Source organism: Musca autumnalis, unplaced genomic scaffold (genome assembly GCF_047663935.1).
Source record: "Musca autumnalis isolate F117 unplaced genomic scaffold, ASM4766393v1 scaffold_4, whole genome shotgun sequence".
Classification (NCBI taxonomy): domain Eukaryota; kingdom Metazoa; phylum Arthropoda; class Insecta; order Diptera; family Muscidae; genus Musca; species Musca autumnalis.
This window is the reverse complement of record NW_027411977.1, coordinates 177805767-177820312: the sequence shown is the minus strand read 5'-3', so window position 1 is coordinate 177820312 and position 14546 is coordinate 177805767. Positions and strand designations below refer to the sequence as shown.

At 34.8% G+C, this 14546-nt stretch overlaps 1 long non-coding RNA gene across 1 annotated transcript in view; it reads right to left on the bottom strand.

Moving 5' to 3' along the window:
• Positions 1 to 7377: 7377 nt before the first annotated feature.
• LOC141401954 (uncharacterized) overlaps positions 7378 to 14546 on the bottom strand; it is a 166002-nt gene continuing 158833 nt past the window's right edge. Inside the window, exons 2-3 of the long non-coding RNA XR_012412478.1 lie at positions 7689 to 7761; positions 7378 to 7625 (exon numbers count right to left, since the gene is read on the bottom strand). This is a non-coding gene — a long non-coding RNA (uncharacterized lncRNA). The remainder of the gene's footprint in view (positions 7626 to 7688; positions 7762 to 14546) is intronic.

Below are 14546 nucleotides of genomic sequence, written 5' to 3'. Positions count from 1 at the left end.
CGTTCCGAGGAGCAAACATATTTCGAACCACTACCTTTTTGCAGCAAAGGTACGTACCCGTCTAAACGTTGTAAATAAAGCACGAACAGATACAACACGGAAGTTGGACATCGGTAAGCTGCAAACACAACAGGTAGTCACAGCATATTCCACTCAACTGGCCCAATTGCTTAATGAAATCACTCCTCGTCCCGATAACTTATCAGCACAATGGCAAAATATTGCCCACTCCATGCAAACAGCCGCAAAATCCATTCTTGGATACCAGAGACCTCCACCAAGGAATTCATGGTATGACCAGCAGTGTAGTGCTGCTACCGAAGAGAAAAATGCGGCATATAGGACTACTCTACAATCAGTAGCAACGCGCAGCGCACGAGAATGGTACCGGGAGAAAAGGGGAGAGCAAATACGTCTTTTCCGCAGGAAAAAAGAGAGAAATGGAAAGGCGGGAGTGTGAAAAAATAGAGATTTACAGGACCCAGAATGAAGTCCGAAATTTCTACCAAAGAGTAAAACATCAAACTGATGGTTTTGGTACAGGCGCATCCTCCTGTAGAGACTAGCAAGGTAATGTGGTAACTGATACAGATAGTGTGCTCAGGTTATGGAAAGAACATTTTTCCAAATTGTTGGTATCCGATAGTAGCGATGACGGCGAAAATACCACAGATCCAATCCCAGAGATGGTATTGAATGTATACCTCCCAGCAGAATGAGGTAAAGACAGCAATTAATCGGCTGAAGAATAATGAGGTAGCAGGAGGCGATGGCTTGCCAGTCGAGCTGTTCAAAAACGGAAGCGACACACTGATAATGTGTATGCATCAACTAGTTAGCACCATCTGTAGTGGGATTCTGTAACACATTTTTGCTGTTACCGACAAAAATCGGTAAAATTAAATCGCAAAATTATGACTAACAAGTAAGAAAAGTCTATAGTCGGACGGAGCCGACCATGGCATACCCTATACCACTATCCCTGGACAATCGCTCCCCACGGAACTTCTCTTCAATGATTGTGAAAATTTAATTATTAAGTACCAGAGATGTAATGTTTAATACTTATGACCAAAACCAAAAAGTTTTCTAGCATGACAAAGACATTTTTGTAGCAGGAAATGAAAATTTAGTTCACACAAACTAAAATGTAATGAAACCCACTTATGTAGTACTACTTCTTCCGTTGTTTAACCGCTACGTTATTGAAATTTTTACCAATTTCACACAAAAGTTTCAGTCCATTTAAGCCGCTAAGTATTATCTGATCTTCACGTTGGTTTGTACGCTTCTTCTTCATCATAAACTCAAACTTTGTTTAAAATTTTGCGGGTTATTATTTTGACCTACAGAGCCGCTACAAAATTGGTTTGTTTTTGGTCCATTTCATCCTCTGAACATTTCACGATCATCACCAAAAACTAAAAAACTTGTTTACAATACATAATGGACGGACACACATCGTTAAATCGCTTTATCTCGCCGAGATATGAATTTTGGCATACTAAATAAGGGGTCTAGGACGAATATTTCGTGGTGTTACATAAACTTTTGGAGAGACAATATCGACGCCTCCAAATAATAGTATGCTAAGTCGACTTAGCATGTTTTCAAGTTCTTTACATTTTTATATTTAACGTCCTTTAACTTAAATTCTGTCAAATTTTGGTAATGATCGGACAATCCGAACAGAAGTTATTAACAAATATTTACTTAGCATAGTACAGAAGGTCAAAGAAGTTTCCAAACTTTTAGAGCTTGTCCTGCAAAACTCGCTTTTCAGAATTAGCAAACTATTATTTGGAGTAGTCGAACGTCCTTTAACTTAAATTCTGTCAAATTTTGGTAATGATCGGTCAATCCGAACAGAAGTTATAAACAAATATTGACTTAGCATAGTACTGAAGTTCAAAAAAATTTCCAAACTTTGAGAGCTTCTCCTGCAAAACTCACTTTTTAGACTTAGCATACTATTATTTGGAGGTGTCGATATGTAGCATGGGATAAAAATGTGGTTCTCTACACAGAACCCATTACATATTAGTTATCTAGCAAACACTTTATTGCAATTTACATCAGAGGAAAGGTCAGTAGTTTTTTTTTCATATGTAGGCTACTTTGCGAAATATATATGTCCTCATGGAATTAAAATATCGACCAAAAATAAAATTTTTATATTTTTTATACAAAAGTAATGGTCCATTTCACCCGCTAAAGAATATCAGATCATTAGTCAAAATCGTAGGCATCTTTTTCGACCTATACTCTTACCCGGTGCAAAATTTCGTGACTATTGATGTATAATTGCGACTTCTAGCGAGTTTATTATTACACTACAAACAAATAACGGAATATATTAGGCTGTAACTCTGTTATCTGATCATGCACACCAACATAATTGGCATCAATTGAAAGGTCAAGCGTTCCACTGTCAAGTATATCTCACTTGTCCGGAATGTCATTTCCAGGAATTAAGATATAAGCTGTATACTAAAATTGTTCACAATTTCCACACAAAAGTTTTGGTCCATTTAACCCCTAAATATTATCCGATCGCCATCTCAAATTGCAAGCTTCTCCTTTGTGATATACTCTTACCCTATTTAAAACAAGTGAGCCAAGGTTATAGTCGGGTCGGGGCCGACTATGTGATACCCTACACCACTTCCCCTGTGCATAAGCTTTTGACTGGTAAAATTCAAAATATTAAAATTGGGATAGCTTAGAGCCTTTGCTCTGAATGTCTTCATTAATACAGGTAAATTTTATTGAAACGCGTTTAAGTGCATCGTCAGAATAACTTAAATAAAAAAATAGAAAAGTGGGATGTATGCCAACCATCAAACATCACATTCCGACCCCAGAATAATATCCGACCATTACCAAAATCAATTGGTTTATTCCTCTGTGGGACCCCCATTAACACCCAAAATTTCGTGACGATCCAATCAAAATTACGACGTGTAGCGTGATTACAAAAAATTAAAAAATAGGAAGTATTACCGACTGTTGCTATATCTTCGTTGTTTGACCACCTACAACAACCTACTTTACATCGTTTCAAAGGCGATATTTTCTACTTTCATTAGCAGGTTTTGCTTTTGGCATACCCCCTATAGAAGCTGAGATATTCGGTTTGAAAAAAACATTGTCTTTTTCTCCAAAAAAGTTGTTTGCCCATTTCGACCCCTAAATATTATCCGACCATCACCAAAATAAATATGCTTTTTCCCCTGCGGGACCCCCATCAACACCCAAAATTTGGTGACGATCCGATCAAAATTACGACCTGTAGCGTGATTTCTTTAAAAGTGGAAAAATGGGATGTATTACCGACTATTGTGATATCTCCGTTATTTGGCCACCTACGCTAACCTTCTTTGCATCATTGTAAAGACAGGATTTTCTACATTCATAGCCAGGTTTTGTTTTTGGAAACTATCCAACAAAAGCTGAGTTATTCGTAATTAGAATTAAAATCGAATAAATGAAAAGTTGGGTTCTATAAGCGACTATTGCGATATCTTCGTTGTTTGACCACCTACAAGAACCTACCATACATCGCTGTAAAGGTGATATTTTCTGCTTTCATTAGCAGGCTTTGCCTTTAATATACCCCTTATAGATACGGAAATATTCGCTTTGAAATAAAACGTTGACTTTTTCCGCAAATAAGTTGTTTGCCCATTCCGATCCCTAAATATTATCCGACCATCACCAAAATCAATAGGCTTCTTCCCCTCCGGGACCCTCATCAACATCCAAAATTTGGTGACGATCCGATCAAAATTGCGACCTGTAGCGTGATTACAAGGTTTAGATGGACAGACGGACAGACGGACAGACGGACGGACGGACGGACACACATAGCCAGATCGACTCAGCTCTTCGAGACATTCATTTTGGTATATATAAGTATGGGTCTACGACCATTATTTCGATGCGTTACAAACTTTTTGGCCAAAACCAACTTATAATACCCTCCTCACATAGTGGTGTAGGGTATAATTACGCGTTGATCGGACTATTATTGAGACCTACAGAGCCGCTAGAAAATTGGATAAATATTATGTTTTTGGTCCATTTCACCCGCTAAATATTTCACGATCATCACCAATAAGAATAGGGATCTATTCTGATCTGAACCCGACCTCCATACAAAATTGTGTGACGATCGGTCCATAATTGCGGCCTGAAGCGTGTTTACAATTTATAATGGACAGACGGACACACATCTCAAAATCGCTTTATCTCGTCGAGATATGAAGAATGGTATACCACATTGGGGATCTCCGACGAATATTTCGCCGTGTTACATGAATTTTTACCAAAATAAACTTATAATACCCTTTTCCACATTGTGGTATAGGGTATATAAACATGAAGAAAAGTTGGCATCACTGTTTGTGTCGGTAGAAGCTAGCGACTACTTTTTATTCATCGTTAACTTTTCGAAAATTTTCGTTAATTATCGAAATTATAAGCATTTTAATTTTACCGTCAATTATCGATAACAGCAAAAATGAGTTACAGAATCCCACTACTGGCAGGAAGAAAGCGTACCCGAAGATTGGAACGTGGGCATCCTATGTCCAGCCCACAAGAAGGGAGATAAGACTGTCTGCTCCAATTACAGAGCATAAGTCTGCTCCCTATTGCATATAAGATAGTATCTGGCATATTGTGTGAGAGACTAAATCCTATGGTCAATGAAATTATTGGACCTTATCAGTGCGGCTTTAGAACGGGCAAATCCACCATTGACCAGATATTTACCTTGAGACAAATCCTGGAAAAGACCCAAGAAATGCAGATCGACACCTTCCATCTTTTCGTCGATTATAAAGCAGCCTTCGACAGCCCTATACGTTCAAGGTGTTCCAAGCCATGTCTGATTTTGGTATTCCTACAAAGCTTATTCGGCTTTGTAGAATGACATTAATTTATACTCGGTCCTCGGTTAAAATAGAAAAGAACCTCTCCGAAGAGTTTATTACCAAAAGAAGTTTCAGACAAGGAGACGGCATGTCGTGTGATCTTTTCAACATCTTGCTGGAGAAGGTCATACGAGACGCGAAGGTCAAAAGAAGTGGCACAGCCATATGTTACTTGCTTATGCCGACGACGTTGACATCATGGGTCGATCGGTAAAGGAAGTAACTGAAACCGTTGCAAAAGTCTAAAGGAAATCTGCTAAAGTGGGTCTGGCGGTAAACGGCGAGAAGACCAAGTTGATGGTGTTGACGCGCAATGCGTCCATAGAGATCGGGTCAACTGCTGACGTTGATTCCTATAATTTTGAGGCAGTAAAGGACTTCGTCTACCACGGCACCGCCGTAAACACAACCAAAAACATCAGTTGTGAAATACGAAGAAGAATAGTGTTGGCCAACAGATGCTACTTCGGTCTGAGTAATCAGTTTAGGAATAAAGCCACATCTCGTCAAACAAAAACTACGCTTTACAAAACACTGATACTACCCGTGCTGATGTATGGTTCCGAAGCCTGGGTACTTGCGCAACCAGACAAGGCAGTGCTTGGTGTGTTTGAGAGCAAAATTCTTCGAAAGATCTATAGACCAACCTGCGTTGACGGTGAATATCAACGTCGTATGAACCACGAGCTGTATCTGCTATACAACGACATCAGTATAGATAAACGTATCGAGATGCAACGATTGCGTTGGCTAGGCCATATCATAAGAATGAGCGATGATGAACCCGCTAAAAAGGTGTATAAATACGTGCCACATGGCGGTGCACGCAGAATTGGCAGGCCTAAGCTTAGATGGAGCAAACAAGTGGATGAAGAGATGAAAAGGCGCGGTATTCCAGAAAGCGAAGCAGTAAACAGAGAGAATTGGAGATCTTTTCTTAGTTCGATTTAAAGAACAAATGTTTGTAATGGGCCAGCTAAATAAGTAAGTAGGATCACGTTTTGGAATAGCCTCCATATAACGGTACCACTCCAACAACATTGGATATATCTTCGCAGCAATTCCTTATTTGTAGACTGAAGCTAAACATACTGGAATTATACATACATACATTTTGAAAAACTAACTATTCTCTTTCATTGATAGGCTAAGAAGTTTCCGAATCGCCCTCGTATGTACTAATGGATAGAACTAAAATTACAAATTCTCTACAATTTCATTTAAAGCTATTTTATTTTTATGTTGTGTTTGTCTAAATTAATTAATTACATTTGTTTTATTATGTGACATATTATTAAAATATCCTCGGCATTGTAAAAATTACTACAGCTGCATGAAACTTTCTGTGAACATTTCTCTCCACATTATGTCATAATTACAATGTATTATCATTGTTTGCAATCTGACATCAAGTGAGTTTTTTCTTCTTTATTTCATTATGGATCGGCAGATAGCCTTGTATAGAAAAGATAGTGATGAAATTATTAAAACTAATTATTTAAGTTAAATGTTATTTTATTCGAAAGATACATTTATGCATTTCCAGCAGAAATTAATTAAAATTCTGTGTACATAAGTAGATGGATATTTTAAGAAAATGCTGAAGCAGAATCAATCCTTGTTGGTGTTGCAACTGTGAAATAAGATGACTGTGTATAAAATCGGATAATTAAAAGAAAAACGGCAACACAGCATCTTGAGGATCCTTAACAAATACAAACATGTGCAGATGAATATTGTGTGACTGCAAGCAGGCTATTGGTGAACATATGACTGGTTGTATATACATACATATGTTGTTGTGTTGCTAAAGGCAAAAGAAAATTCCTTAAAAATAGATTTCCGTAAATAAATCATTAAATTTTGTGGCTAGCACATTATGTGCAACAAAGAATAGCACCACCACTAAACAACAACACCATTGAACACCATAATTGATTTATAACCTTCAAGAACTAAATTTAAAACATATTATGCCATTATTTGTGGTTTGACTTGTGGAACAAGCGGCAAAGTTTAAACAAACTAAACTCAGAGACTTTCACGCGTATCCAAGGGAGTAAATTGTTTCACAAAATTGTTAATGAATGAGAGCATTTTAGTAAAGTTGTGGCAATGGTTAAATTTCTTATACATTCAAGTATAATAAGCGAATATGTTGACTAATACATTATTAGATTAGATACACTAACATAGGAGTCTCTTAAAGAACAATATACCTACATATGTCATGAAACTAGACATTAGCTTGGCTGTGGTTTTGTAGTTTAACGGCGACTAAAACATCTCGTTTCTAGATTAAACCCAGAGTAAGAGTAGCAAATTTAAAATTATTTTGTCAATATCAGCCTAAATATTTGAATAAACATTTCCAAGGGACGTTATATCTATTTCGTAGTAAATTTATTTATCCTTTATTCGTTACGAAAAATTTGTTCTTGTGGCCTGATTAATTTGAAATACGCGCTCCATACCATGTTGTCTAAATTTTTCCTTCATCACTTGGAAAAATCATTTAACAAATGTAAAAATTTAATGTTATTGCTGAGAGCCATTCATCGCTCCAAAGACTGTGTGTGTTAAATGCCATATGGTGTACGAAAAATCTGTTATTAGTAAAGCGTATAAATTCTACATCACTCCATTCTCCTCCTCCTTGCTGCCAGTAAGATTCTCTTCCGCATTTCACTAAAAAAATATGAAACGAAGTATAAATCATACATACTATGTGTATATCCATAATATACATACATTCATCCACATGTGCCGCAAAGATTTTCTTTGGAGATATGTTTTTCACGCCGGTCTATCTAAGAAAATGTATCTGTAAAAGAAAGACAAGAAAACCTAAATTTCTTCCATTGTGTCTAAGTACAAAACGCGAAATTTCTTAAGCATCGCGTACACCAACCAATCATCCAACCAAACATATGATTTATGTTATTTTTCCACATTTGTCGAGTTTATTAGAGGCTGCTTTTGCCGCAAAGGAATCTCTTCTAAACATCTTTTCATATATTCTGTTTCTTTTTTTTTGTGCGACCAGACAAACTAATTCTGTATCTTGTCGAAAATACTGACACTTTGCAATGCCAGCATTTTAAACTAATGAACTACAAGGTCAGCATTTAATTTTTCACAAAATCCTCCTTTGTTGACACTAATTAAATAAAATGACCAAAAATATATTCTTTTGTAACGCAGAGTTTAAGGGGATGTGCAAAAAAAGAACCAATGCTTTTTTATAACATTCACCTTGAGATGTCATTTCATTTGGAATATCTCTAAACATTCATCAGAGTCCCCACAAAAATAAAAGTATTCAAATAAATTATATATATATATAATATATATATATATATATATATATATATATATATATATATATATATATATATATATATATATATATATATCGCCACAAATCCAAAAGTAAATCCAATTCGTCACTTACCTAAAAAATCTCAACATGAAAAAAATCATAACTTCTCAAACTAATGGCAGACAACAATACATTATATCGCTAGACTGACAGTAGCCTTGTCTTCTGATGTACACGATCAACACACGCCATCTGGTACATCTGGTTGTGGTGCGAGAAGCAATATTCTGAGTGGATTGCAAAAATCTCCAGTTAGTATTACTTATGGGTTCATAAGTTGTCCATATCACCTCTTTGTTATTGTCCCACGTTATGCATGAGATGGCTTTTAGCTCTTTTTATACCCTCCACCATAATATGGAGGGTATATTAAGTTTGCCATTCCGTTTGTAACTCATCGAAATAATCATTTGCGACCGTATAAAGTATATATATTCTTGATCAGCGTAAAATTCTAAGTCGATTTAGCCTTGTCCGTCCGTCCTTCATGTGTTTTTGGTCTGAACATAGATCAAGTTCGAAGATGGGCTATATCGATCCACGGTTTGGTGCAGCCCCCATATAGCGGTACCGCCCGATTTCACCTATTTTGACGCTTTTAGCTACATTTTCCGACCGAAATAGCTATAATTTGACATTTAGGGTTTCCAATGACCAAGAAACTTCACCACCAGGGACGTACGCAGGGGGGGGGGGGGCACTGGGGGCCCGTGCCCCCCCCGAAATGGTTTGGTCAACTACATTTTCTTGAGCTACTTATCAAATTATTACCATTTATGCTATAAAATATATTTTGTTTTTAAAATTTCAAATGATAACTGATATTTTTCTGAAGGTTCTGTACTGAAAATGTACTTTGTCATCAAGTTGTCTAAGAAATATTTAAAATTTTTTTGTTTGAATACTCTTTTTAGAGAAAGTTCCAGTGAAACTGGAACTGCCATGCCAGTGTTTTGGAGTTCTGTAATAAATATAAAGGTCTTGAGGCTTTAAACTCATTTTGTATTCAAAATATTTACAAATTCAGTATTGTGCGGATTAGAAGTACATAAAATGAAATGTCTATTGGACAATATATACGACATATCAAGGGTTTTCCGTGGAGTATATCTCGAAAAGCAGTTAGAACATTGTTTTACTGCCTTAATAAAAATGTTGTATTCCTATTTTATATCAACTTGTTGCTAAACATTGGGATAAAATAATGGAGAAAAATGTATTGTTGTGCATAATAAAGTGATAATATCTGCTATAAATAGCGTGCCCATCTGAATTTTTTCCTATCAGTAACAAATTTGTAGCAGAAAACTACTATAAACGAAATTAATGCTCAAACTTTCGTTATATGGTATTGTATTAAAATCTGCTGTTATTTGTATCGTATATTACGGTGCTCTTGAACCAACTTTAAATGAAAGAAGAAAATCAAAAAACAAAAAATTGCATTTTTAGGGTTTTTTAGGTTTTGACGGTTTTGCTGGGAAACCACAAGCCATATCAAAATGGAACTAAAGAAAATGTTATAGCAGTAAAAATTCTCTACAATATTGTTGATATTTTGATAGGTATTTTCGTAGGTTTTACCATTTCTGAGATATAGAAGTTCAAATTTAAACAATTCACTGACTGTATCTCCTTATAAAACAATGTCAGGACTATAATTTCCCAACTTAAGTTAAAAAATGGTACAACCGAGTAAAAAAGTTACGAATCCCCATCTTCTAAAGAATTCGACAAGACTTACTGTTTTGACGCAAATCGTGAAAACCTAACAAAAAACCCTAAAAATGTGACCTGAACTTCTATATCTCAAAAATGGTGAAACCTAGGAACAAATCAAACAAATTTTCAAAGTTACAACATTTTCTTTAGCCCCATTTCGATAGGAGTTGTGGTTTCCCAGCAAAATCGCGAAAACCTAAAATAAACCTAAAAATGTGAACTTATTTAAAAATCCCTCCATCGATTTTTTCTTGTTTTGGGATTTTTCTCATCTATGAACATTGCTGTTTCAGAATCCACAAAAACTTCCCAGTTGTAAGCTCCATTCATTTAACGTTGGTTCAAGAGCACCGTGATATTGAACCCGCAACCACGATAAAAATGTACCTCATCGAAATAATGTTCTTAGACTAATCATATGTTTGGACGAAACACGCTTCAAACAATTTGGAGTCGATTTATCCCAGTTTGTCCGTCTGTCTGTCTCGGTCCTATTATAACTCTCGAACAGATCAACAGATTTGGTCCAAATTTTGGATCTCGCAATATTTTGTCCAACCTTCCTTTGGACATCAGACTTCAAAATGTTTCTCTAAAATCTTGAGCAAAGTCCAATCCGATTTTTTCGAGACCTAGAGTAGGTTCGAAAGTGGATTATATCGATTTACTCCTTCAGATACCTCCAACACAAAATTTCAATTATCCGATTTGACCGAAAAATCCTAAAATAACGTACATATTAAATTCTGAAACTTCTTTGCTATACAATTCATAGAAAAAAATTGGCTATCTTGCCCCTATTCGATCTGTCTATATATACAAGTCTCAACTCACACAGGCTGAGGGTATATATGGGGAATTCCAAGTGAAATCGGACAGTTCGGAGAAAAGTAATTTTTGATTTCAATTGTTTTTGGTTCAATTAATGCTCCTAGCCAACAGAACATTTTAGTATATTTTAAAATTTTTTTTTTTTGACCAACGGTACAGAGATATCGCCTATTGAAATTATCACATTTTTAAAGAACTATGTCCAAATAAATACTCATAACTTCTTTAATATTGGTCCAAATGGGACCATCTTTTTTTTGAATTGTTTGTTTTTTCATCAGCTATCGAAAGAAATACTTAAAAGAGAAATGCACAGTGGGCTTCAATGCAATTTTCGGGATTTAATATTTAAAATCAATTTTTAAATATGATTGTACCCTTCGATTTTTTCAAAAAAATTATATGTTAAACTACGTTCAATTACAAAAATTTTAAGCTCTAAATCGTAATGGGATGCGAATAAATACTATTTTTTCTGAATTTTTTTAAAATTTGTCGATACAATTTTTCCTTAATACCTTTGTCCAAAATTTGTATTTCCTGTATTTTTGAAGCTAAGAGTACATATTTATCATTATATGTTATATATTTATCATAAAAAATAGAAAAAAAATGCACAGTGGGCTTTAATGGAATTTTCGCTGATGCATTTTCAAAATCGAAAAATGACGCAGTTTTTAAGATGTTTGAGATAAATTCATAAATATAAAATCAAAACAAATATTTATAAATGAAACTTTTAATTTTTTTAATAAAATAATAAATTTTAGACAAAGGTATTAAGGAAAAATTGTATCGACAAATTTTAAAAAAATTCAGAAAAAATAGTATTTATTCGCATCCCATTACGATTTAGAGCTTAAAATTTTTGTAATTGAACGTAGTTTAACATATAATTTTTTTGAAAAAATCGAAGGGTACAATCATATTTAAAAATTGATTTTAAATATTAAATCCCGAAAATTGCATTGAAGCCCACTGTGCATTTCTCTTTTAAGTATTTCTTTCGATAGCTGATGAAAAAACAAACAATTCAAAAAAAAGATGGTCCCATTTGGACCAATATTAAAGAAGTTATGAGTATTTATTTGGACATAGTTCTTTAAAAATGTGATAATTTCAATAGGCGATATCTCTGTACCGTTGGTCAAAAAAAAATTTTAAAATATACTAAAATGTTCTGTTGGCTAGGAGCATTAATTGAACCAAAAACAATTGAAATCAAAAATTACTTTTCTCCGAACTGTCCGATTTCACTTGGAATTCCCCATATACAGTCTGTCGCAAAAGTTAGTATACACTGTTGAAACCAAAATGTATTAGGGATAAATATCACTATAACTTATTGAAAACAACAAACAATAATAGGCAAAATTTTCAACAATTCGTTTTATTTGATAGACAAGAAGGTTGTCTTCCGTAATAACAATTAAAAGTGCGCAATATTTGCATACATTACCAAATGTACGGTTCGAATCCCAAAAATACCAAAATTTATGTCGCAAAAGTTAGTATACAACGGAGAATCCTCGTGGAACTGTATAAAAGATTCTTGATATTTTTGAACAAAATGAAACTAAATCTGTACTTAAGATCATAAAGAGTGTATTAATTGGTTTTAATGGCAGCTATAGTACTTATAGTGATAAGTCCAACGTACTCTGGATCGTAAAATCCAAAAAAAATTGTCATCTACAAATACAACAACTGTAGCCACAAAATTTTGGGTGTTATGTCCTGTATATGGATTCTACAGCCATGAAATGCTCAGAAAAGCTCTAAAGTTTCAATATGGGGGATCTTGATCGAGTTTCGGCTTGTCCTGTTTGAAAAAACGTGAATTTCTTGAAGAAAACACATACTTTTGAGGCCGTTGTCCTTTTGAAACATGTAATAATCCTTAATCCTTAAACATAAGGACTTTCCTTTTCAGTTAATTTTCTCACAAATTATGTCCCTTTCACATTCCCACCAAAAATAAATAGTAGGAGAACCTCAAGTTCGGGTGTACGCCCTATAGTGATACTCCACCACCACAGAAGGATATGATAGCTCATTTAACATTTTAAAACAGAGCTTTCTCTGCTGTTATATCGCATGGATTGTGCAAAAACGTTCTGAAAAGCTATGTTCGCTTCACTTAGGACCAAAATACAACTAAATGGATCAGTTAGAAGTAGTTCATTAGACATTAGTAGTACATTAGACACTAGGGACACGAGAAGCATGTCCGATACTGCTAAAAGGCCAGTAGGACAGTATAACTGTAGCGCTTACAACGGACCTTGAGGTTCTCCTACTATTTACTTTTGGTGGGAATATGAAAGGGGGCAACATTTGTGAGAAAATTAACTCGAAAGGAAAGTCCTTATGTGTAAGGATTAAGGATTATTACATATTTCAAAAGGACAATGACCTCAAAAGTATGGGTTTCCTTCAAGAAATTCCCGTTTTTTCAAACAGGACAAGCCGAAACTCGATCAAGATCCCCCATATTGAAACTTTAGAGCTTTTCTGAGCATTTCATGGCTGTAGAATCCATATACAGGACATAACACCCAACATTTTGTCGCTACAGTTGTTGTATTTGTAGATGACAAATTTTTTTGGATTTTACGATCCAGAGTACGTTGGACTTATCACTATAAGTACTATAGCTGCCATTAAAACCAATTAATACACTCTTTATGATCTTAAGTACAGATTTAGTTTCATTTTGTTCAAAAATATCAAGAATCTTTTACACAGTTCCACGAGGATTCTCCGTTGTATACTAACTTTTGCGACATAAATTTTGGTATTTTTTTGATTCGAACCGTACATTTGGTAATGTATGCAAATATTGCGCACTTTTAATAGTTATTACGGAAGACAACCTTCTTGTCTATCAAATAAAACGAATTGTTTGTTGTTTTCAATAAGTTATAGTGATATTTATCCCTAATACATTTTGGTTTCCACGGTGTATACTAACTTTTGCGACAGACTGTATATGTAGGCAAACCCGATTTTTACTTTTTACTTGTTTTACAGAAAACAAAAGTTATGAATTTTCATAAGTTTGTCTCCGCTGTACCGACAGAAGTGATTGGTCGTTGGAAAGTTTTTAAGGTCATCGAGTCCATAAACATCTAGTCATACAATTAAGATAGAAATGGAGAAATGGATGGAGTTTTTCGTCTTAAGCTATTTCTTCAGGATTTAGCTAAAATGTTGCCGATCTTTTTTGAGAGATATTTTTTCGACCATGTGTTTGCGTAGTCTCAAACAGTACTGCGAGTGGGATTCGGAGTCTATGAGTCGTAGATTGCATAGCCCGGCTCCTGATATATTTTTCTTTTATTAATGTAATTTGCTGAATTATTAGTTGGCTTTCACGGATTCTATCACTTCTGGTAAAATAGTAAAGTTTTGGTGTTTTTATGCACTTAAAGAATATTATTTTCTTACAATAATACAAAACTTTTTTAATGGCACTGAAGTTAGCGTGTGATAAAGAAGAAACGGCGTTATGTTCAGATCGAACTGTTTATATCCTCCAAAAAATGTATATATCTATTCGACATATTCGCGAATGCAATCCCTGCGTTCGAACGTGGATCTATTTTCACCACTTTTTGTATGGAAATTCCCCCAACAAAATGATTTCCAAAATCCATATTACTGACGATATT